Raw genomic sequence first — 26,152 nt, 5'->3', positions numbered from 1 at the left:
TCAGTTCGAAGTCCAGCGCTCCATATTCAGCACTCACCAATCCAGGGTAGCCTATGTCATTTCCCTACTAACAGATGAGGCCTTGGCTTCCCCTCTGTGGGAAAGCGAATCCCCACTGATCAACGACTCTGTTGCCATTCTCCAGGCATTTAAAAGAGTATTTGATGCCCCCGGTCGCGTCTCCTCCGCTTCACCTTCACTCCTTCGAATCCGACAAGGAATCCGTACCGCAGGCCAGTATGCCATTGAGTTCTGAACCTTTGCTGTGGAGACGGGCTAAAAAAATGAATCTCTAGTGGCAGCATTTTGGCAGGGGCTTTCTGAGCATTTAAAGGATGAACTGACTTTCCGGGATCTTCCCAAAGATCTGGAGGAACTGATCCATTCTGTATCAGAATGGACCTCCGGATATGAGAACGGCAGACCGAGCGAGCTCAGTCTCCAAAAACCCCAACAATTCACCTTGCCCCCCACTTTCAGACCCCTCTTTCTACACCTATCCCTGAGGAGGAACCGATGCAACTAGGTGATACCAAATTACCTGAGCAGGAGAGAACTAGGAGACGTGTGAGGGTGCTGTGCCTGTACTGTGGTCTCAAAGGTCACCGTGTCCAAGACTGTCCTAAATTAGGAAAACCCCAATGCCCAGTGAAGATAGAGGAATATTCTCTGGACATTTCTTTTATTTTTCCTTCACCACAGCCTTCACGGCTCCTTCTGCTGTTTTCACTCTCCTGAGAACCAGCATCCATTTTCACTCAGGCTTTTGTGGATTCAGAAGCTGCAGGGAACTTCATAGACCATGCATTTGCGAAACTCCACTCACTTCCTCTCCGTACTAGGGAGATTCCCTTACCTGTAGTGGCTATTGATGGAAGATCTCTGACACCTGGGACCATCACTCTCGAGACTATTCCTTTGCTGGTCACGGTCGGGGCACTTCACAAAGAGTCATTATCATTCTATGTGATTTGCTATCCCTCAACTCCAGTGGTTCTAGGATTTCCCTGGCTGCGGTATCACAACCCCAAGAACAATAGGGCGACCAATCAAGTGGCAGCGTGCGGACAACATTGCCATGGATCGTGTCTTCCGGCGTCTCGCACCATCTCCGAGGCTCGGCTACCTACTGAGACTTCCGCATCATGCCTTCCAGTTTGTTACCAGGAATTTGCCGACGAATTCGACAAAAAACAGACAGAGGAGTTACCGCCATATTGACCTTATGATTGTGCAATTGACCTGCTCCCAAGGGTCATTCCTCCTCGAGGCCGCACCTATCCCCTTTCAGAAACAGAAAACAAGGCTATGCGGGAATACATTTCGGAGAACCTTCAGTGTGGGTTTATTCGCAAATCAAGTTCTCCCGCTGGAGCGGGTTTCTTCTTCGTTTCCAAAAAAGACATTTCGCAGATCATGTATAGACTACAGCGGCCTAAATAAAATCACTGTAAAGAAACGATATCCGCTACCCCTCATCCCTGATAACTTCGACCGCTTATGCAAGGCTACCATCTTCACCAAACTGGATAAGGAGGCTACAATTTGTTCCGGATTAGAGAGGGTGGCGAGTGGAAAACAGCCTTTAATACCTGTGATGGCCACTACAAATACCTAGTCATGCCATTTGACTAATGCAACGCACTGGCCGTATTTCAAATTTTCATCAATGAGATTTTCCGGGTTCTATTGGACCAATTTCTTGTGGTATATCTGGATGATATCCTTATCTTTTCCAGTTCTTTGACTGAATATAGGGTTAGATTGGTTCTCCAAAGACTTCGGGACCATTCCTTCTACGCCAAGCTCGAGAAGTGTAAATTCGAACAGAAGAAGATTTCTTTCCTTGGGTACTTCATCTCTTCCCATAGGTTCGAGATGGATCATGCAAAAGTATCGGCAGTGTTGGTATGGCCCTTACTGTTGGGTCTCAAATGGATACAATGATTTCTTGGGTTCGCCAATTACTACCGACGATTCATCAGGAATTTTTCTAAGGTGGTTGCACCCATTACGGCTCTCACTAAGAAAGGGGTCAATCCTAAGATATGACCCGCTGAGGCTCTTCTGGCTTTCGAAAAGCTCAAGTCCGCCTTTTCTTCTGCACCTGTGCTGATCCTTCCAGATTCTATGAAACCCTTCGTGCTTGAAGTGGACGCATCCGATCTGGCAGCCTGAGCCATTCTTTCTCAAAGGAAGGATTTTCATGGGAAACTCCACCCCTGTGCCTTATTTTCTAAAAAAAAAAACATTTCTACCGCGGTAAGGAACTATGATGTTGGAAATCGGGAACTTCCGGCTATGAAAATATCTCTTGAAAAATGGAGACATCTGCTTGAGGGGACAACTTCTCTGATTTCAATCCTTACAGACCACAAGAACCTCGGTGAGGTGGGCTCTCTTCACTCGGTTCAACTTTGTTATCTCTTATTGTCCAGGATTCAAGAACACCAAAGTAGATGCTCTATCTCGACATTTCTCTCCTGATGGCTCCGAGGAGATAGAGCAGGGACCCATCATTCCACCCGCACAGATCATATCTGCCGTATCTTCATCACTTCTGCAACAGATTTTGCAGGCTCAGGCAGAGGATCCTAGATCGACGTCCACAGGTTCGTCTAAATTATTTGTTCCTCCCTGGTGGAGGCACTGCATAAGATAATAAGTATACCCCAGGCTCCGTCCTCTTGCGAGCCGAACAGGTGATAGCAACACAGGTAGTTTCAGTACCCAGGGGGGTACAAGGGCTACATGTACATACATCCAATTTAAAACGATAAAGGACTGAAGAGTCCCGCTGAGAGGATTTCAAGCTCAGAACCCAGAATGTATAAGAAAATTGGCGTCCATGCAAAGCTCTTCTGCCAGCATGTGTTGTAGACTCTCCGCTCACAAGTGGACCTCAATGTCTCGTAATGCGTCAAAAAGATGTAACTGTAACGTACGTGCTCACCACAAACCTGGACCGGACCGCGGGGCTGAGGTGGGGATAGATATACACCGACCTTAGACCGCGCAGGCTGATCCGGATTGCGCAGTTTGTCGTCGTACGTAGCAGGGTCGGGACTGGAGAAGGCAGGATAATCTGTGGACAAGCCGGGGTCAGGATAGGAGAAGGCTGGGGTTCGGCAACAGGAGGCTTGAGCGAAGGTGCTCCAACATAGACAGGAACAGGAACGGGGGATCCAGTGCTTCAGCACAAAACAGCACCCCCTAGCCGGGTACAGCTGTGAGTAGTGGAGACCACTGGGAGCAGGAGATTGAAGCAGGTATCAGGAACAACGATGCAGGCCTCTGCAGGACTGGAAGCAGGGAACAGGTACTGCAGACAGGACAAGAAACACTGAGGCTTCAGTGTAACCGCGGCCGCGCGTCGGGGTCTGCCAGTAACTGAGAACTATGACAAGAAGGCCAGGCAGGACAAACACAGGCTGTGGCAAACACAGTTACTATAGAAAGTGTATGTTCAGCAACTTCCTGGTGGGCAGGGCAGGAGTTAAATAGAACAGACAGCCAATGAGACAGAGCTGCATAGGAGGCAGCAAGAAGCAGGCTGCAGTCTAATTGCAGAAGCAGGTGATTCTTGATTGCAGGTTCAAGGGGGAGTTTCCTAGAAGCTGCAAGGTTCTGTAAGGACAAGGTTTCAGCAAAACCCAGGAGCGGATTCCTTACAGTAACCCAATGCGTTTTTTCGCAGATACATGACTTCCTCAGTCGGATGACTCTAACCTAGGGCATGAGTTGCCTGGCAACAGCCAGAAATCCCCATACGGCTGCCAGGCATTAATTGAGCAATACACATACCATGAAAAATCTTACCTTTAATATTGAGAATTGAAACATTATTAATATCATAATGAACAACATAAATAAATCATTTAATAGATACAAAAATCAAAGGGTGCTATATACACACATAGTTGATAACATTAATAAAAAATAATATAATACAATATTACAATGATATAAAACAACAATATAACACTAACCCTTTAGGCTAGATGACAGCCCTTGCATTTTAAGAAACCCCTTTGGTGAAGTCAGAATAACCAACGCTGGTATCAAAACATTCATTGAGACCCATTGAGTCGCATAACCCTAAGAGGCTTTGGATTCCTATTTGTACATGAGTGAAAATGTCTAGGGACAAAATGTGATGTAAGACTGTTCATAATACTGCTTCTGTGCTCCAAACCTCCAAGGTTAAAAGGTCGCATGGTCCTTCCAATATATTGGCATCCAGATGTACAAAATAATATATAAACAAAGTACGTTCTGTGACAATTAACGTGGCCCTAACTTTGACTCTTGATAGTACAGAGAGAAATACACATAATACATCAACTCTTGATGCATTTAAAATGACCAAATACGTCAGGGAAGACTCCTTTAATTTACTAGGTGCCAACATATATTTATCCTACAACTGGAGCCAATGTTGCCAATTCTTGACCAAGGTGTGTATCACATAAATAATTACTCCAAAATTTGTTAAGAATTTTTTTCATTTTATCAGCAGATTGATTGTACCTAGTTATAAATTTAGGCAGCCCTTAAGGAGTATTATTTTTACTCATGATGCTTATTTGAATTAACCCCTGATTTATTTTGGCCAGAATTTTAGACTTAGAGGTTTAACAACAGACAACAGATTGTACTTTTTGAAGAGAATATTGAATCAATTTACTATTATAACCCTTTGTCCAAACCTGCCAACCAAAATTTTAGATTGTTTATGAAAGCTAGATTACATAGAACAATTCTTCCTCAACCGATTTAATTGACAATGGAATATTCTGAAGCCACGTTTTGTTGGGATTGCTGTATGCATAAACATCTGTGAAATTAACATTCGCCTGAATGTTTAGATCACCATCTACCGAAAGTACAAGATCTTAAAAAAATAATAGTAGAAGGATGAAAAGAATAAGTGAATTTTAACCCAAGATTGTTTCCATTAAATTTTGAAAAAATGTATTTGAGAAAATCTTCTTCCCCATCCCAAATAATAATATAATTGGAGAAATTACCTTAGTGGACCAAGCCCACACCCAGGTGTAGGTTGTTGCAAACAAACCTATTCTCCTAGAAACGCATGTACAGTTTAGGGTAGCTGGTCCCCACGGCCATTCGTCAAATCTCTATGTGAAAGTATAAATGAAATACTTGATTATAGAAACTGTAATTGAACTAAAGGCAATGTACTGTATTGTCTAATTTAAAAATTGGTTCAGTAGCCTGCACATCCGTAGTGTGTTCAATAGAAGTGTAAAGAGCGTGGCCATTACGAGTAGCCCACTTGTACAGTACCTGGATTTCAATTCAATCTTCGAGGTGGAGTAAACAACAGGCAACATGTCCCTAAATTAAGATTTCAAGTTGACTACATAAAGTTATAAGTAGTGGTCAACATACCTGGACAGGCTGGATATCATTTACTCCTTCCCATAGATGATGGATCTTCCTGGGGGATTCCAAAGATCTTTATGCACCTTAGGCAGCTTTAGTTTGGTTAGTCGTCTGCCCTGAAAGCGGAGGATGCATGGTACTTCGGGGGGAATCTTTTTAAATAAAGTGTTCCTGAGCACAAAAGGATTGGCCCATACTGACCAGTTCTAACTGCGAGCCCTTTCTGATGCCGTGGGATAAAGAGGGTACAGTACTACTAAGTGACGGGATGTTGATCCCTGAAGATAGGAGTATCCTGTTGGGAAGGAGGAAAATCCAAACGCAAGGACAGCAGATACCCCGCAGATCCAGTGCTAAGGGCACCAAGTCCAGAACCTCCCTGAGATATTGGTGTTAGCCCTCAGGGAAGTATACCAAATGAACCTGCACCTTATTTGTCACTCATTATTGTCTAAAGAGAACATGTCCTTACATGTGGAGCATAATTATGGCAACAAATAAAGCTCTTGTTTGTACCAATAAAGTTCTCAGCGCCCTTCACTTCTACCCTCTTAGCATACACTCCCAGACCGGCTGGCCAGCCTGGCCAGCACCCCGAGGAGGTAAATAGACTCACTGAGCACCACCTTTATGAAAAAATAAGTAACACCGACGGAGACCTCTTTTAGGAGTCGGGTAAAGTGGGGTTACGTATCATTTTCCTAAATCATCCAAAATATGCAAAGAAATGCACAAAGCAGCGCACTGCCCAGGGACACAGGTGTATAAAAATAAAGTATGAATTTATTGTCAATCAGACATAGCAAACAAGGTGGTACAAACCCTCCAACGCCTTTTACACAACAATGTGCTTTATGAAGGAGTAAGGTACAATACATTGATCTTCATCACTACTAACTGGGGTGAGTGCTCAATTTCATCATATCTATTTCCAATGAGGTACAGCGAAGTGTGTCATACATATTTTTTCTGTTGCCTTCAGGAGATTTTCAGTGGAATATTATAGTCACTCACCCAGTAACTTACCCACTCCATCATTTGAGCTTTCACTGTTTTTACATGATTGATGAATATACATAAGAGATTCCGGGACTGTTGGAGCACCCATCACATTTCTATATTGAACTTTCCTAAATCACTCTATTTCAACAAATACTTAAAAGGGCAATCCCTTCTGGGACCAAATGTAACTAATGCCAGAAACATGGTTAAAATCTGTAACATTGTTAATAGTTAAAAATTGGTTTGATTCCCTCTGGCTACTTCTTGTGTCTGATGTCACTATATGTTTTCAGCATCTGCTGATACAGCCAGAGCCGCCACCCCCTCCCCCCTCCCATTGCTATTAGTTTTCTAATATGGACAGGGTGGGGCAGGGATAAAATACTTGATTGTTCTTTCTTATTACCCAGTTTCTTTATCCCAAAATCTCTAACCTTTTTATACTGTACATAAAAGACAGAAAACAACATCACAGAGGACAGGAGACACAAAACACGTAACTTATTCCTGATTCTTGCAGCACGGTATATACAAAAAGCAGCATGGGCAAGATGTAGGCTTTGTTCTAACACTTTACAGCACTTAATATTCCTGCAAAATACATTCACATTTTCGAAAATGTTTTCCTCTAAAAACAAATGAGGTATTTTATCGTAATCTAAAAATGGACTGTAAACAAAGTAGACCCATATTCCATTTGAAATAACGATTTAAGATTAGCACATTATTACACTCAGGGAAGAAACTGAAAATTAAACCAAATGTGTCCAATGTCCTGGAAATTCCATGGGAAGAAAACAAAGAGCTAACAAGAGGAAAGAAGCATTAAACAGTTAGACACGAACCCAATAACATTTTTGTGCACATTCTTACAACTAAAACAGAACCTAATTGTTTGCAGACAATGTTGTTGTCTTAATGAGTAGAAAACAGTTAGGGAGCAGTGTCCCAAAATACGTACCACAGCATGGAGTTGAAAATCTTCAGCAGGAGAGGTGCCTGACCTTTTAGCGTGTGGCCACACTCATAAACGTATAGGAACAGACAAGAAGAAGGCAGCACTCAATCTTAGAGCAAGCATATCACTCCCAATTCGTAGCTTCATCTGGATTTATATCAAATGGCACACATGGCTCGGTGATGCAAAAAAGTTACCTTTATTCAGGAAATGGAGCATATTGCACAGCAAGGGCATGTGAAACATTGGACCTTATAGTATTCCTATAGAAATATGGAGTCAAGATACAGTAAATATTGTTTTTGCAAAGGACCCATCATTATAATTAAAACTAGAAATTACACAACAAATTGGAATAATTCTTTACAAGTATTGTTAGATATTCTCGGGGTACCCTTTCTTGGGTATTATGTACTACAGTATTTGGGTTCACTATTGGGTATGTTGCTACAGTATCAACTACAGGGGTACTATATGTCATCCTGGTATCCCTGTATTGTTTCACACCATTTCATATAGAGGTTAGATATAATAGATAGGGTGTTTTATTTGGACCATTAGGAGGTGTTCCACCCTGTTTGGATATACAAATGTGAAATTACACTATTCGTCAAATACTGTATAATAGACTGATTTTCAATTAACCGAATATGTGAATGTTGTGGGATGAATTCTTTTTATATTTTGTTTTTATATATCTTAATACTGTATATTAGACATACAGTACTCATTGGACACTCCCCAGCAGTCAGACCCGGAAGTCTTTCTTACTTCCGTTGTTTGCCGCTAGAGCGCGGTCCTCACCTCATGCCGTCCTACTCTGACTCTGCCTCAAGTGCTAATTCTTCTACTGGCTTATCCTTTAATGCCGATGGGCCGCCCTAGCTGCATACCATCTCCCTCTGTGTCTCCATTACCACATGTAGGCATGGAGGAGGAAGGGAAGGAAGATCTGATGAGGGGGAGATCTGAGGATGATGATGATGAGGGGAGATCTGTTGATGATGAGGGGAGATCTGATAATGATAAGGGAGAGATCTAAGGATGAGGAGGGGGATATCTAATGATGATGAGGAAAAGATCTGATGATGATGAGGGGGAAATCCGATAATGATGAGGGGGAGATCTAATGATGATGTGGGGAGATCTGATGATGATGAGGGGGTGATCTGATGATGATGAGGGGGAGATCTGATGATGATGAGGGAGAGATCTAATGATGATGAGCGAGAGATCTGATGATGAGGGGGTGATCTGATGATGATGTGGGGAGATCTGATGATGGGGATATTTGTACTCTTGCTGCCCACAGAGGACATGGACCTGCAGTATGCTGATGAGGACGCCCTTCATGATGGCGGGGGTAAGTAGAAAATTGTATTTACTTTATTTATGCTGGAAGCCTAATGTTTGTTTTACTATAGGCAAATGCACTATTATACATATCGGGATAATAGTAGTTTTGCCCATTACTGTACTGCATGTGTTGGGGGGGGGGGGGTTGTTCGTGGTAGAGGTGGTGGGAAGTAGAGTTGTTTTGTGTATTTTTGTTTATTGTGGGTAGAGTAATTGGGTGAAGGGGGTAGTAGCCCCAAGTATGGATGTTTAGGCCTACCGGGTGGTAGCAGGAGGGGTTAACCCCTTCATTACCTTAGCGGTATTAACCAATAAGGTAAGGAAGGGGTTAACTCCCCCCCGCAATGCCACCGCAAGGCCTAAACACCCACCAAGGGCCAAATAGCACCTTCACCCACCCATGCTACCCAATAAAAGTGGCACTGGCCCTTTCATTGCCTTAGCGGTTAGCATTTTTATTGCTTGGGATTCATGCCGGGTGCCTCCGGTGCTAATATTAATGGGTATCAGCTCTGGAGACTCCCGGCACCAATCCGATGCAGGAAAAAAGCATTTTTTTCTAAGTCCTCTCTTGTCGCCGCCTCTGAAACTTCTCCCAAGCCTCACACCAACTTTTTCTGGTGAGAGGATTTGGGGAGAAACTCGCCATTCAAGAGCCGCGATTAGCCTCGATAAGCGAATCGAGGCTACTAGAATTACACAAGTTTCAAAACCTGCCAATAAGTGGCTTATTGCCGCTCAACCGGCGATGTATTTTGGATGGCAGCAAAAAATGGCGATTCATTTCTTTATCGCTCACTTATCGAACCTTTCTGAATAAGAGGCATTTTGGCTGAAAAGGCCTCGATAAGTGGGTTTTCGAGGCTACTAGAATAGGTCACATAGACTATTTGATGTAATCTGTCTCTCTAGAATGTCCTTTAATCTTCTGTCCAGCAGAAGATTGCGTTCGGGGTCACCAATATGTTGGAAAAAGATGAGATGAGGACTTGTCCAATTTATAAAAAAATTGTGGTTTATTGAAATATGTAGCACTGTACTGTACACCCAACATATCAGATTCAAGCAGTTCTAAGTATGAGCAATTTCCTGCAACGTCATCCTGTGCGAGCAGCTTACCAAATGCTCTACATTACTTTTATACCTTATCTAAGTATTCAAACTGTAATTCTCACTCCCACCCACCTTTGTTCTTCTTCTTTCTTCTTTAGTATGTCAGCATTGATGTTTATCTTTATCCCGGCTCTTATGTGTATGTTCTCCAGCTGTTGTTTTGGGGTACGGTAAATAGGTCACAAGAATGTCTTTGAAGTTAGGCCCAATTGTGGGGCATAGGTGTACATTATGTGCAAAAAGTCATTTAACCTGCTCGGCGCTGGCTCTGGCATGCCTGTGCTTATCTTATGTCCTCTGGCCACACAAATGGTTATACTGTAAGTTTTATCAGTTTATTTTATTATTATTTTAGTATTATCAATTGTATTATCTGTTCATTTTGAAAAGCTGTGTGGGGTCCCACTTTAACCTTTAGAAAGGTTCTCTTAACTTCAATAAAATAAGCAATTTTATCCATCACTACTATTGACCCTTTTCATTGTCCTTTACAATCAGCTTTTTTTTATCCCTTTATCAGATTGTGCTGCAGCAAACTTGTATAGTATCTATAAAAAATTATTTTAACGTTAGCAGCAAGTTCTTTACAAATCATGATCTTTGACAGGAGTGGTTAAATAAATGCTTTCGTCTTTCAAAAGTACAGTGACCATAAAACAGTGTAAAGCAGTTTTATATAGTGTTACAATGAAATAATTCTGCAGTCATATAACCAGAACACAATGTAAACATGAAAGATAGCCTTATTGTAAGCAGCTGGTAACAACTCTGTGGTCCTGGTTTTTTTTTTAGATTCAAGTATATTCTATTCTTGTGTTAAAGGGAAATGATTGGGTCTACATTTGTAGTCACTGTATCTGGTTTTAAGTGTTGTATGTGTAGCCCCCTTTCCCCGTGACTAAGGGAACTCCGCGTGCTTGTTACCTGTTTAGCGTAAAGGAGGCCTAATCCTCTACCACTGGGAGCCTGGGGTGGTCGCGTGCTCTCTGGTTATAGTGCTTCCACCTTGGAGGGATCCTAGCGAAGCAGGACAATCCCTCACAGGACCCAATACAATCAGTGAATAAAGATACACACACTGGTATAACTAGCTTATATTTACTGACACACATCAAATAACATCATAACAATACAGGAACCCACAATGCAATGCCCACACAATAAACACCACCGTGGTGGAGCCAACAAAGTACTGAGGCGCCTGGGCACTTCACCATCTTAGTGTCCACATACAAGGCCCACCCAAAGAGTGTGTGGAGTAGCACTGCCCCCTGCTTGTGGCCATTGGTGCACGTTAGGTACCTTCCTGGACTTAGGCCAGACAAGGTCGACATGGAATAGTGGATCCACAGAACCACTATGTGATCCTCTCCTGTCCGTAGGCATCCGCCTCTTGAGGGAGCTCACGCTGGAGGGTGTCCCTTAATGTCTATGGTTGCCCGTGGTCTGGTCCCAGACCGCAGGCCATACACACCGCATGGCGTCCGTCACCAGTGCACTAATATAGCAATAACAGGGCTGGGTGCTATTGGGGAAGCATCCATATCTGGGTGTCTTCCCAACACACACAAACTGCAGGGGCTGGCCTAGTCCAAGGGAGAACTGTCCCGTGGACACTACCTGCTCCGTTTAGGTGCCTGTTCCAACTGGCGTGTGGTCCCTAGCGTGCCAAAAGTATCTTTCTCACCCCTAAAGATTCCGACAGTGCTATTGGATGCGGTCTCCCATGTGGTGAGCAGCCCCTAGGGCTGCTGGGACATGTAGTCCCGTGCGGAGCCTGTCTAATGGCTATTGCACTACTCTAGCCACTGTGCATGCGCACCTGCTCCATTGCTCATGCGCGAAATTCAACATGGCGGAGCCCTAATTTGGTGATCCACCGCGGAGCTCCGGAGCTCCGAACAAGCCGCAGCCTCCCCCGCACTCGCTACGGAGGTGAGTGGAGACCCTGCTGCATATGTATGTGTAGCCCCACTCTGGGGACTACTAATTAGTGGAAGAGGTTAATGGCTTCAATAGGTTAACTGGGCGGGATCACTTTGGTACTACCCTCCCCCCCAAAAGGTGATGTAGGATGTCTTGTGACCAGTGATGTCACCATAGAAGCATGTTCTAGAAGCAGGTTCATCAGAGTTCTGTCAGAGAGCCTCACCGTGAGTCCTGTAAATATGTTTAAGTGTATACTGCTGCGGCCAAGTTTATTCGAGCATTTGCCCGTTCTTGGCCGCAGCAGTAGCCTGGCGCGCGCCGGAGGATGACGGGCGCGCGCCGAAGCAGCGGAAGAGCGCCCTCCGATCGGGGCGCTCTCCCTACCGCTGCCGGGTCCGCCGGGTCCCCCGGAATCCCCTGCCGCCGTCCCCCACATCGCGGGACACCAGGGCTCCCTCGGGGAGCCCTGGACGCGTGTGCAGGGGGCGCAGGCTCCCGAAGACGCGTGACCGCGCGTCGGTGACGCGCGGCACGCCGAGGGGCGGCCACTAGCAAGCCGGGAAATCTCCCGGCTTGCGGATCTGGCCGCACTGCGATTAAGTGTGTCGCCAGTGTAGATATGTATTTTATAATGGCCCAAGATTGTTCTCATTTGAGAAGAGGAGTGTGCATGGGTTTAGTGGGAGTTCAGGGAATTATAATACAATACGTGCAACAAACTCAGACAATTGAAATGAAATCCCTGCACTGGAGAATTTACAATCTAAGTGGTATGTTGGGAGACTTGGAGACAGAAGGTGAGGGAAAACGTGCAGTAGATGGCAATGATTCGTCATAATGGTTGGTAGGAGTGATTGTGTGTGTGGGACAGTAAACACGAGTCCAAGCTTTTGAAATGCTTAATTTTAAGAGGTGAGATTTAAGGTTTGACTTACAGGTGGGGAGAGAGGGTGATTGGTATGTACTGAGTGTTAGGTAGTTCCACAGGTAAGGTGCAGTGAAGGAAAATTGTTTAAGGCAAAAGAGAGCAGCAGAGGTAAAAAGTGTGGAGAGGAGACAGGTATTGGTAAAGCACAGGAGTCGAGCAGGGGCCTACAAAGCTGATATGTAGGAAGGAGTAGGTAAGTGGAGAGCCTCAAAGGTAAGGTGGATAACTTTGTTGGGGACCCGAAATTTGATGGGAAGCCAGGAGAGGGATTTAAGTAGGAGCTGAGCATTTACTGTTTTGGGAGAAAGTAAAATTATTCTAGCAGCTGTATTTAGGATAGATTGCAAAGGAGAAAGTTGTGAGGCAGGAAAGACTGTTAGCAGTATGTTACAATTGTATAAAGAGAAATTGAATAGTTGCGCCAAAAGTCCTACTGTATAGTCCGTAATTTCAGTCCTTCACAGAGTGTAGTCCCGCTGCCCGAGTCTCTTAGAGGTGATTCACCAACCTCTGTGGTATTGTAGAATAAGGGAAAGGGGGGGGGGGATCCTCAGGCGCGTCATTCCACTTGTGACTCCAGGACACATGCAAACGTAGAGAGAAAATGGGGGACCACAATCAGGGGTAGTTTAATACATATGAGTACCTCAAATCTTGTAAAAAACAGGGGGAGAGGAAACACACTTACATCAGATGTCTGGTCTTATCAATGAACTGATCCTCTGGTGTAGATGGGGGGGAGGGGGAATAGGGGACCCCTTGATGTTTTCTCCAAATAGGAAAGAGAAGGGAAATATAGTGTGATAACGTTTATTAACAGAAAATAAAATAGAGATTAAAAACTCACAAGCGGCCAATTACTATATGGCATAGAGAGGAGATATGTCCAGACTCCACAGAGGATCCCTCTAGAAGATGGGTGATCTCTTGTGGCCTCCGTTCCAGCTGGTAGGGTCTTGGGATGATGCGTGAGGTTCAGCATTGTGGTCCCCCATTTTCTCTCTACGTTTGCATGTGTCCTGGAGTCACAAGTGGAACGACGTGCCTGAGGATCCCCCCCCCCTTTCCCTTATGTTACAATTGTAGCAGGGATCCCCCTTCTTACCTCCTGGGGGGAGAACAGCTCCCATATCCTGTATCCAATAGCCTGTATCTCGCGAACTAGGGGGTCCCCGGACCTCAAACCAATGTGGTTCTGCTCCGGAGATCCCCTGCTCATCTACACTAGGTTGAAAATGTATATTAAAAAATATTTAGCAAACACCAATACACCACCCACCCCCCGTGTAATCAGCACATGGTTTTAACAGCCAATCAGATGGCTGTTGAACCAGTTCCCGCCCAAATGTGGTGTCACAAGCCATATTTAAGGCCGTGACGCCTCATTTGAGCCCAAGAAGACGACGAGATAACATCGGTTGGGATCTACCATGGGGTTTTTTGGATAGACAGATGAAGATAGAAGATTAAGAAATAATTACAGAAGAAGAAAGAAGAATCTGATTAAAGATAGAAGAAAGAAGAATTGGGTCCTGATCCGGATCTTAATGGTGGATGGCATCGGATGCTGTTTTGGGTCTTTGTGGTACGTGAGCTTCCTGTTTCCCCAGGAGTCGGAGGGCCAGCGCTTCTAAAGGTAAGTAATATATTGCATGTTTGTAAATGTATTTTTTTCAAAGTTTTTCCATTGGATGTGTATTTTTTTTTTTTGATTGATAATGTATTAATCTGTACCACTTTAGAGTACATATCAATACATTATTAGGCCAATACTTTTTTTTGGAATTTCTTGCTTTGTATTGATGGTGAATTTTTCTATGTTTGTTTATTATGTGGATGTAATTGTTTGTCATTTGGCTGCTTTATTGTAATTTTTTAATGCCGATTTATTTTTGTTTTTAATTAATGATGTGTTGTGTTGGGTAATGCTTTTAATGGTTGTGTTGACGATATTTTTTCATAATTCATTTCTTTGTTGGTTACTGTTACAATTAATTCATTGTTGTTTTATTCATTAATTGGTTAAATTGGTTACTTTTACAATAAATTCATTGTTGTTTTATTACTTAATTGGTTTCATTGGTTACTGGTACAATTAATTAATAGTTGTTTTATTAATTAATTGCTTTCAATGGATAATGCTTTAATTAATTAATTGTTGAGCTGGTTAGTGGTTTCATTAATTGCATTAGCTGGCTAGTGTTTTTATTTTTGAATGGTGGTGTTTCGGTGGTTTTTAATGTTTTATTATTGTGTCTTATGTGCATTAATGCATTTTGATTAGGGTGCCCATTGGGGCCCTGTAGGTACCACGTGGAGGCACATAGCGCCCAACGGGGACCAACCAGAGACCCCCAGACACCCGTGGGCACCCCCCCCAGTGTGCACTGTGGGGCCTGTGGACACCCGTCAGGCCCACCAGCGACCTCCGTCGGCCTGGGGTATTAATCCTGTATGTTAAAAAATAAATCATGGTTTTACAGTATGGGGGGGGGGGGGCACAGGGGGGTGGGTGGTGTATTGGTGTTTATTAGATTTTGTAATGGTTTATTGGGGGCCTAGGAGATGGGTAGTGGGGCTGTTGTGTATATTGTTTGTATTGTGGGTAGCGGGGGTGGGAGAAGGGGGTATTAGCCGGAAGGATGGGTGTTTAGGCCTTGTGGGGGGGGGGGGGGGTAGCGGGAGGAGTTAACCCCTTCATTACCATAGTGGTACTAACCGCTAATGTAATTAAGGGGTTAAGTCCACCCACAATCCCCCCGCAAGGCACCCACCAAGGGCCAAATACCCCCTTCACCCACCCCCGTTACCCACAATAAGCCTGGCACGGGTGGTTAAGCCCTTCATTGCCTTAGCGGTTAGCCGCTAAGGTAATGAAGTGGGCGGTAAATAAATTTTTCCTGCATCGGATTCATGCCGGGGGTCTCCGGTGCTGGTATTAATGGGGATCAGCTCCTGAGACCCCCGGCATCAATCCGAAGCAGGAAAAAGGCCTGATTTTTTCTAAGTCTCGTCTCTCCGCTTATCGCCGCTCATCGCCAGCTTCTTCCCACCTTCCCACTTGCCAACTTTTTCTGGCGTTTAGATTTGGGGAGAAAATCACCATTCTAGAGCCGCGATAGGCGTCGATAACCTACTCGCTGCTACTAGAATTGCACAAGTTTATGAACATTCTGAAAATGGTCGATACTGCAAGTGGTTTATCGCCGCTCCCTCGGCGATTGGTTTTTGAACACATTTTTGGGGGCGATTCAAACCTTTATCGCCCACTTATCAATGCTCACTGAATAGCAGTAGGCATTTTGGGCGATAAGTGGCTTATGAATGCTTACTGCATAGACCCCCAAAAGTTTCTTCCCAAATATCATCCAAATCTCTTTTGACAGAGATTTCACGTGCTGGATGGGGAATATACTTTTTTTGCCATTATTAATATTTCTAAAACATTATGTTTTGATACCATGGGGAGGTGGGGAGGTGTATGAAGTGTTATAAACTAGAGCTTTTCTCCAAACACAGGTGCAAATGACATGTAATTTTGACTACGTCACTTTTGTCAACGTACCAAGGTATTTTGCGCCAGATTTTCTGCGCTTTGGCCACTAAGCACTTTGATTAGTTTAAAGAACATATAATACATTTCCTAGTAAAATATTGCATATCCACATAACAGTAATCAAACATAACCTACATAAATGTAAATTGTATCCATCCTATTGTCATCATATTTCTCACCTATTATACATTTGGGTCCATATGAAGTTATTATTTTATTCATTAAGCCTCAAATGCAATGGAAAGTGACACATCTGAAGTTACAGTCTCTGCATTTCAATTTACAAGGCCAGGCCGGGTGCATTCCATTGCAGGTTATTAGCACACCTGCATTGTGAACGCACACCTCTGAGCTGTAAAATGTGATTATCAAATATGGTTCCATAAAGCAATGACCCAAAAGGGGGGAGATGAAACGCTTTTGAACATGCCGCTAAGGTCAAGTTAATATTATGTACACAACACAGAGAAAATGGGGATTAATCCTCATGCTGTATGAGAGACCACTGCGTGGTGCGATTTGCACATGATCTATAAACTATATTAAAGATAAGATAGTGTCACAGTGCACTGACCACCCACTGTGCAAGGGGATATGCTGTGCCAGGTGTTAGGATGATTGCTTGGCAAGCATTATATACTGTACACGAATTTCCTTTATGAAGAGTTAGTTATTTTTTTATTATGGCTAAACCAATGATTCTATTAAATTCTAGTGTGGCCGCAAATGTGTGAAAGGTGTTTCCATCAACATCAAAATAGGGGACATCATCAACATTGTCAGGCTTTTAAAACTGGGTCAAACCTGTTCCAGATTTATCAAAGAAAATAAAAGCCCATGGAAAGCAGTTTTCTGCAAAGGTTTCTCAGCCAGGACACGAGACAATATTGTACATAACTTCTATGGAGTGCTTTAAGAGTTGGGTGAGACCAGCTAGTGCGTCTTCCACTGGAACTTTGTATATATTGGTGGATTTTAAACTATGAAAAAAAACCTCAGTTTAGGTGAATACATTTTGTTCTTTAAAAAGTCCACAGTTTGCTATCTGAGGATTCTTTTCATCAGTGTTTTGTTTTTTACTCTTAGGCTAAGGCCCCGCTCCCTCCGTCAGCGCGCCAGCATTGCAGACAGGTGGGGCGCTGACAGACACAGACCGCGATATGCGGTCTGTAGGGAGTGGGAGCCGGGGCTGGAGTGGGAGGGAGGGGGGATGGTTTAAGCGGGGGGCGTGGTTTAAGCGGAGGGACCCGCTACACCACCGCCCCCCTCCACGGGCTCGGGCTGTACAGACAGCACTGGGAGAGGGACACTGTATCCGGCTGCAGCAGGAGACACGCTGACACTCATGCACTCACACACACACACACACACACACACAGGGAGGCACACACATACACAAACACAGACAGGCACACACATACACACATACACACACACAGGCACAGACAGGCACAGACAGGCACACACATACACACATACACACACACAGACACACACATACACAAACACAGACAGGCACACACATACACACATACACACACACAGGCACAGACAGGCACTCACGCTGCTTTCCCTCCACCCTCTCCTCCCCGCTCCCCGAAGCCTCTCCTCCCCGGTCCCCGAAACCTCCCCTCCTCATTGGCTCACAGCCACACCACGTGACGCGTCGACGCTAGGAATTACAATTCTCTTGAATCCCCTAGCGGCTGACGCGTCACAGCGTGTAGTGAGCTGTGCAGCCATGGGGGACCGGGACCGGCTCGGGAGGATTCCCCTGCTGGTGGGGAAAGCCCGTGCAGCCGCCCGCGCCGCCGGGCGCAGCGGGTCCCAGCCTTAGGGGCCTATGCAGTAAGCGTTCATAAGTCACTTATCAAGCACTTATCACCCAAAATGCCTACTGCTATTCAGTAAGCGGTGATAAGTGGGTGATAAAAGACTGAATCGCTCCAAAAAAATTGCTCATAAAAAAAATCACAGAGGCAGCGGTGATAAGCTACTTATCACTGCATTTCGGCATGTTCATAAACTCGTGCAATTCTAGTAGCAGTGATTTGGCTATGAACGCCTATCGCCGCTCTAGAAAATTCTCACGCCAGAAAAAGTTGGCTTAAAGGTGTTGGAAACCTGCAGAGAAGCGGCGAGATGGGACTTAGAAAAAAAAATGCATTTTTCCTGCATAGGATTGATGCCGGGAAACTCTAGAGATGATATCCATTAATATTAGCACCAGAGACCCCTGGCATGAACCCTATGCAATAAAAATGCATTTACAGTAAACTTCATTACCATAGCGGATAGCCTCAGGGACCCCCTACTTCCCGAGATACAGGCCCTGTTATGGGGTGCCGGTATCTCCTATGCATTTAAATGTCCGCGTCACGTGACCATGGGAATAAAATGCATAGCAGATACCAGTACCCCATAATGGGGCCTGTATCTCTGGAAGTAGGGGGTCCCTGAGGCTGAAACCAATGCGGTTCAGCTCAGGAGACCCCCTGCTCATCTACACTATTAACAAAATTAAAATGTATACACATACATTTCGGGCGAGATTTGCACAGGAGAGACGGCTCTCTCAGAGTAGCTCTATCTGCAGCAGATACAACTCGCCAGGTAAGGCCTTTTCAGAGGGTCGTTCATCAGATCACCGGCTTATCACCCGTTTTGTGAATTTTGCTATGACAGGTAATGAAGGCTTTCTGAATACCGTGATAGCAACACTCATAAAACCGGTGATTTAAATGGTCAGTGATTTTTTTAATGAACCTTTAGTGCATGAGGCCCTTTGTGTTGTGCAATCCCTCGTTCAACCCTCAGACTGACTTCTTTGTGCTATGGTGGGGACACAAGTTCTACTCCCCGTTATGACTGGTGCTATCCCACTTGCTGGGCGCATGGCTGGAAGTCAGACAATAGGACACGACACAGGGCCTTGAATAACAAGAACATATTTATCATGCCCGTATAACACAGGTATCAAAGCAGACGTGATCTTCTAGGTGATACATACATACATACATACATACATACATACATACATATATATATACATACAAATTACAATACACAGTTGTGTGCCAATGTCTCTCCCAAGTCCCACAACCCTGTGTTATAAGGGGTCGTGTATGGGTGCCGGCACAACATTGTGGGTGCTCTTCACAAAGACTTCGATATGCTTTACTTGTGATGATGATTCCCTCTGTTACTACTCACGCCTCCATTATACTGGTCGGCTACAGCTCCACTTCTCACTCCAACAGGGCTGAGTTGTCCTGAATCAGCTCGAAGACCATTCGCGTCGCGGCAGCTCTTCTCCCTCTTGCTCTGCCAGGGATTCTTGAACAATCTCTCCTTAGTCCCTCCTCTTACTGAGTCACCGTTATTGTCCTGAGGGTATGTCTATCACTGAGTGAGTCATTAGCACACAGCAGAGAGTAGCCATCCAGGGGGCAGCATGCATACATCGCTACATTCCTTGCAAGGGGATTACACTCTCCCCTTGCTGAAAACGTCAATATCCCCATCAATATCATTGCGGTCTTCTTTACATATGCAAATAGGATATATACACATGACAAAGCTAATCTAACAACTGATTCTTCTCTAGGTACATATCAATACAGCTATCATTGACTTCATACAGTTACAGTTTTCACACATACTGTAGTAGCATTTGTACACCACAGAGGACCACACCTTCAGGTTTAACGAGAGCCAGAGTCATGGGGACTGCCTATTTAGCTATGTGGTTTCATACATCATTTTGTATTTAATTTGAAGTTTTCTTCTGCAATTCATGAAAATCACTTTACACTTTTATTAGTCTGCTTCAGATTTTTTGCTCTCGCAATTCTAGACATTCCACCACAAATAATTCAAACATTTATGAAAGTCAACAAAAAGAGATCTGTGAAAATCCATATTTCACTGTAATTCCACAGGCTTATGTTTTTTTCCCCCCTGCACATGTCGAGTAGACAAGTAAAAAAACACATTGATAGCTTGTCACTTGAATGTCATGTCTTTTCACATCAGTTTCAAACAATTATTTTTCCAAGCTGGATGCATTTGATGCAAGTTTCCCGGGCAGGCTAGGCGAGTGATACTTCAGGCAACAATATATGAGTAGCAAGATTCCAAAATATTCAATTAAAAAACACCAGAAACCACAGTGGGTGCACATATTTCACAGTATGGTCCATTCATGGTGTCAAAAGTCCAGAAATATACTGTGTACAGTCAATGAACTACTGTAACTTGTGGTGACGCCTGTTGGATAGAATGTCTCGAGCTCCAAGTAGACTGAAACATTGCCATTTTGGTCTCCAACATGAGGCATCCACAGCAAATATCAAATCTGCACTTGAAATATGGGCCTGTCGTGTGTTCTTGCCTTATATTTGATGGTTCATAATCTGCTGTTACCCTCCCTCAGAGACAGGAGACAAGGGCAGGCCCTCCTGCTGGTTATTTATCCAGAGGTTGTACATATTGGTGATGGGGAAAAAAATAATGTCATACAGTAATTTCAACCTTTGTGACAGACCCATCCAACTGTAGATGTCTGGAATCACGAGTCTTTACTTCCCTGTTAGAATGCTAGTGGACCCTTTGCCATAGCTCAGATAAACCACAGTAGCAGTACTTGGTCAGATAATAATAGTCCAATCTGGGGGTGGGGGAAGGGAAGGGGACAGGGGAAGGGGAAGCTCCCGCGTCAGCAAAATAAGGATAGTATATGAAATCAAAAAACACACAAACTGGTGCAATAGAGGATAAATACTATAACAACAACATAAACAGACAGAAAAGTTCCTCCTTGAATGCACTCAGAAAGGTAAGTCAGAGTGATATGGTAGATAACATTAAAAACCTTTTAATCACCAAATAGTAAGAACATATTGTATAGAGGGAAATGGTAGAAGTAGTCCACGGCCAGTCCCTTAAAACAAACCAAGAAAAGATCTTCCCAAATAGGTGTATGGAAGATAATTGGAGACAATACACCACCTAGGTGTGGGCTACAGAAAACTGCAAAGTCTCGCCACACAGTAACTTCAGACTTGAAAACCTGTCCTGTTGGCAGGAATTCTATTATCAAAAACCAGCACACCTATAAAAAAGTATGCTGATACTAGATCTGAAGAGGCGGTTCATATACAGTTCGTGGGTCATAAAGCCCTTACATCCGTATACATAGACCACAAAGAATGGGGGTGTATGTCAACTCCAGAACACAAATGAAATCAACAAGTGATGTGAAGAGTAGTACATATAACATAAAATATTGATAATAGAATTCCTGCCAACAGGACAGGTTTTCAAGTCTGAAGTTACTGTGTGGCGAGACTTTGCAGTTTTCTGTAGCCCACACCTAGGTGGTGTATTGTCTCCAATTATCTTCCATACACCTATTTGGGAAGATCTTTTCTTGGTTTGTTTTAAGGGACTGGCCGTGGACTACTTCTACCATTTCCCTCTATACAATATGTTCTTACTATTTGGTGATTAAAAGGTTTTTAATGTTATCTACCATATCACTCTGACTTACCTTTCTGAGTGCATTCAAGGAGGAACTTGTCTGTCTGTTTATGCAGATAATAATAGTGTCATAAAAAACTAGCAATATCAGCCATATTAATGGGATGGTGTCTTTTTAGGAAGAATAAACTATGCTTCCACTCCAGCCAAGGATTCTGGGTAATAACATATCACAGTGATTACTGTGTGTCACTCTTTGCTTCTAATCCATTTTAACATGGGACCATACAGTATAAACGTATGCCTGCCGTATTACACAGCTTTTCAGCACAGCCTGGGTTAAGGAAGTCAATAAAACATACATTTCACTGTGCACCATTTACTTTTTGGAGGCATCCATCTTTATCCAATCAGAAGAAACAGTTTTCAGTCCACTATCAAGGTAGCAACTTGAAACAAAATTCCACAATATTGGAATACACAACGAATGTATGTTTGATTTCTGCACTGACAATATAAGAGGATACATGTGGTTGCTTTAATATTTTGCCAAGGTGGATGACAACTTGCAGCACAAGGTGGAAACAAATGGACTTTTATTTCCAATTGATTCATGATACCAAACATCAAAGCAAAGACATATTACAAAGATACCAATTCTGTTTGGAGGATAATGAATAACATGCCAAGCTTTGTTTTAGTTCCAATGTGGCTCGGTACCAAAAAAAAAGAAGAGAGAAGGAAATTTAAAATTGTCTCAATGTGTGGGCTAAGGGATGTCTGCAATGAATTGTGGCCCTTCTGCCTTTATTAATCTCAGGAAATTCATCTGATAAATACTAACCATGCTCTTGGATGCATTATTGTACATTATTATAAAGCCCACAATCCATGCTGCCAGCCAACAAGGCATTACACAAAATACAGAAACAAAATGTGCAATTAAGTAAATGAGCGCAGAGACATGTCATATCATGTCATTTATTCCTTAACTATATTTAACCAACAAGGAATGTTCTTATGTTCCCAATAAACATTAAGATGTACATCATATATTAATAGACGTAGAACGGGAAAGTATTGCACATGTAGAAAACCCTTTTAGATTATTTAAAAAAAAAAAATAATACTAAATTCTTTAATCAAACCTTTACCAAACCAGAATATCATGTTGATGACATTTGTCTTTACACACCTAGGTTTAGTTAAGTCATTTTAATCAAGCAGCATGTGATTTGAAAAATCTAAATGTTTACCTCCAATGTGTTACTACGATAGTTTCCTTTATTCTCCTGGAAATGAACATGTTGCAATATAGAGGTTACACTGAGTACAGGTGGTCCTAGCTATCCGTCGGTTCGTTATCTGTCGAACGGATTATCTGACGCTGGAAAATGCATTACGCGGAACGAATAGTCCGACGCTCACTGCCAAGGGTTAACAATGGAGCCGCAATCCGACGGCGGTTTGCGGGACGGATTCCGGCGGATAACCAAGGACCGCCTGTATAACCAATTATAATTACATCGCAACTACTGTATGTACAGATGTAGCCAACAGTCTGCGGTTGCCACCCACAGTCACGCGACCATGGTAGTTGCGGCACCGGAGGATTAATGCTGTGGAAGGTCCCATTAAGAAGCATTGATCCCCCGCAGTGCGAACCGCGGCAGATACGGTCAGTCTGCATACATCTGTAGGGACAAACACAGATAATGATAACGCTAAATTCCAAGATATTAACAATAATAGAATAAACACCAGGTGCATAGGGAAAATCAAACAGAATACAGACAAGACAGTGGCCGAGGTCACTTGAGTCCCTTATTAGCACGCACTCATGGTGCAGTAATAATAAATGGGAGGATATAATATTCCTCTGAGAAGCCTCGCTTGCGCCAATCACCCACAAAAAATGGGGTTATATGGCGATGGAACGTCTAACCTGTTAAAAATAAAAATAATAAATACTTTAATGAAATAATCATACGCCGAAACATGTGAATGTATGTATAAGTGATATAAAAATAGGGTTAAAATCAATCCCAAACTGGGAGGTGCTAGGATGAGAAATGGTAGTGGTGATGGTATTGGCTGTGTAAAGTACAACTGCGTAATGGACGCTACTGCCACACACAAGATATACCCTCTAGTGTAACTAAACAGTGGTTAGGTGGTATATAGTAAATACACAGTGTGAGCACAGTATATACCACTTACTGATACCTCACTAATAGGTAGATATAATAGTATACACAACCACAGTAAAATATATGTAGCTGATACCCATATAAGCAAGAGATACCACTGTCCACCTCTTGCAGCAGCTGAATGTGGATAGTATATATAGTGAGCTAAGTGTGCAACATAAACACTAACTCTTCTCAGTTACAATCCAAATCATAAGATGGTATAGGCTGTGAATACCAGTATCTGGCTGTAAATAGCAACAAATCATACAACCATATCTGCTGCTGAGGTGAAGACGATACACCTACTCCTAGCACCAACCCACATGCGGACGCCACCGGCGTGACGTCACAGCACCCGACGCACGTTTCGTGTCATGAGACACTTTTTTACGGGGGAGGAGCTACATACTGACAGCTTCTCTGCGCCTAATATACCCACTGCCGGGGGGACGAGCAAGCAACGAGAGGCATCAGCGAGCAGCCAAATCAAATTTGGTGGTCTCTCCAAGCAGGTAAGCGCCGCGCATGCGCAGGCGCTTGCTCACGCTGGCCACACACATTGCATCAATGTGTTTCATCGTGGCCAGCGTGAGCGCGCCCGCCCGCCCGCTCAGCAGCGCCCTGGCCGAGGCCTTAGAATCTGCACTGTTAGTGTTCCTTGAGAACTGGAGTTGGGAACCTCTACTTAGACTATATTCAGACCATTATGCTGAGAGTAGCAGGCAATTCTTGTCTGGGAAATACTTGCATGTATTTGATAGAGCTGAAGTATACTACAAGATACAAAATGTTCTGTAGTCTTGTATATTTTAATATTGTCTATATTTCCTCGCTGCACAATAATCCTAAGAAATACATTGCCTATCCCAAAAAGTACATAGGGCAGTAAACCAAAATGTGCCAAAATGTGTTATGGAACATAGTATGGAGAAGTTCAGCATGCATGTGCCACAAACCTCTGCTAGCTGAGAGGAACAAAGTATATTTATATGCACTGTGTTGTATTCATTACTAATTTACCAGTACTTTAACAGTATTGCAAAAACCATAAGACAACTTATGGCGCATTCACTAATATGGGCTGTATTATGATGCACAAGGTGACTTATGAGCCCATCCTCTCAAAAGGACCCTACGATTCGTGTTATGTCTTAGCACTGCTTAGTAAATACTGTAGTGCCGACGATTATTCTAAAACAAACCTGGGGCAATCTCCAAAAAGACCCAGGTACATGCTGGGTACATGCTGCAACATTTCACACATTTCACACAGACTAATGGCCCATCGGATTAACAGCGGGGTCCGTGGCAGTCCCATTCAAACTGAATGGGACTGCGAGGAACCCCTGCTGTGTTAAACCGAAGGCCATTAGCCTCTACAGAAATGTCACTGAAATGTACCCAGCATGTACCTGGCTAGTTTAAGGCAAGTTTTAGAATACTCGTTGGCTCGTCTGTATGTCCCAAAATGCCTAGAGTCACTTAATAGCAAGTACTGTACTGTACGTTTGTGCAACACCATTCAAATTGATTTCAACTGTGCAGTTAAAAGGATATTATGGGTCATATTTACTAAGAAGTCCTACTCCGTAAGACATCGTGTGTGCCGGAAGACACTTTACAGCTCATTCATTTAAATGGGCCAGAAATGGCTACATTTGACTGAGCTGTCATGGAAGGTGTCTATGGAGTAGCACTGCTTAGTAAATATGTCCGTAAGTCCTTTATTAAATCTAATATCAAACTTTTACAGAAATGGCATTGCACAATGGAAGTCTATAGTGGAATCTCCTCACACTGATATATACAGTGAGGTTTCTGGCACATATTTTCCATATATGCAGCTATTCACCTGTTGCTTGTTACAATGGTAATAAGGCACTGCTTGAGTTGATTGAAGATAATCGCTCAGCAGCTGCTGTGTGGTGGAGAAAGAGGGAGTTAAGCGTCTGGTTTCTCTTTTTGATAGGGAAAATATTCCCTCGAGTTACAAGCCTTATGTATTTCTTACGTTAGTACGTGTTTCATGTACACAGTAATAAAAGGCCTTTAATATAAAGCGTCACCTCTTGGTATTTTAAGAGATGGTGGCGGTTGTTTCAAAGCCATTAAATATACAGAGTGGAAAATCAACATGAGGGTTGCAGGTGATTCCTTTTTATTGAGCGGATTCCATTTCTGTATCACCTGCAATGTGCCGACCCTTTCTTTCTCCTACGTTTCTGAAG

The sequence above is a fragment of the Ascaphus truei genome, chromosome 1 (genome assembly GCF_040206685.1).
Source record: "Ascaphus truei isolate aAscTru1 chromosome 1, aAscTru1.hap1, whole genome shotgun sequence".
Taxonomy (NCBI): Eukaryota; Metazoa; Chordata; class Amphibia; order Anura; family Ascaphidae; genus Ascaphus; species Ascaphus truei.
Note: the sequence above shows the minus strand (reverse complement) of the source record.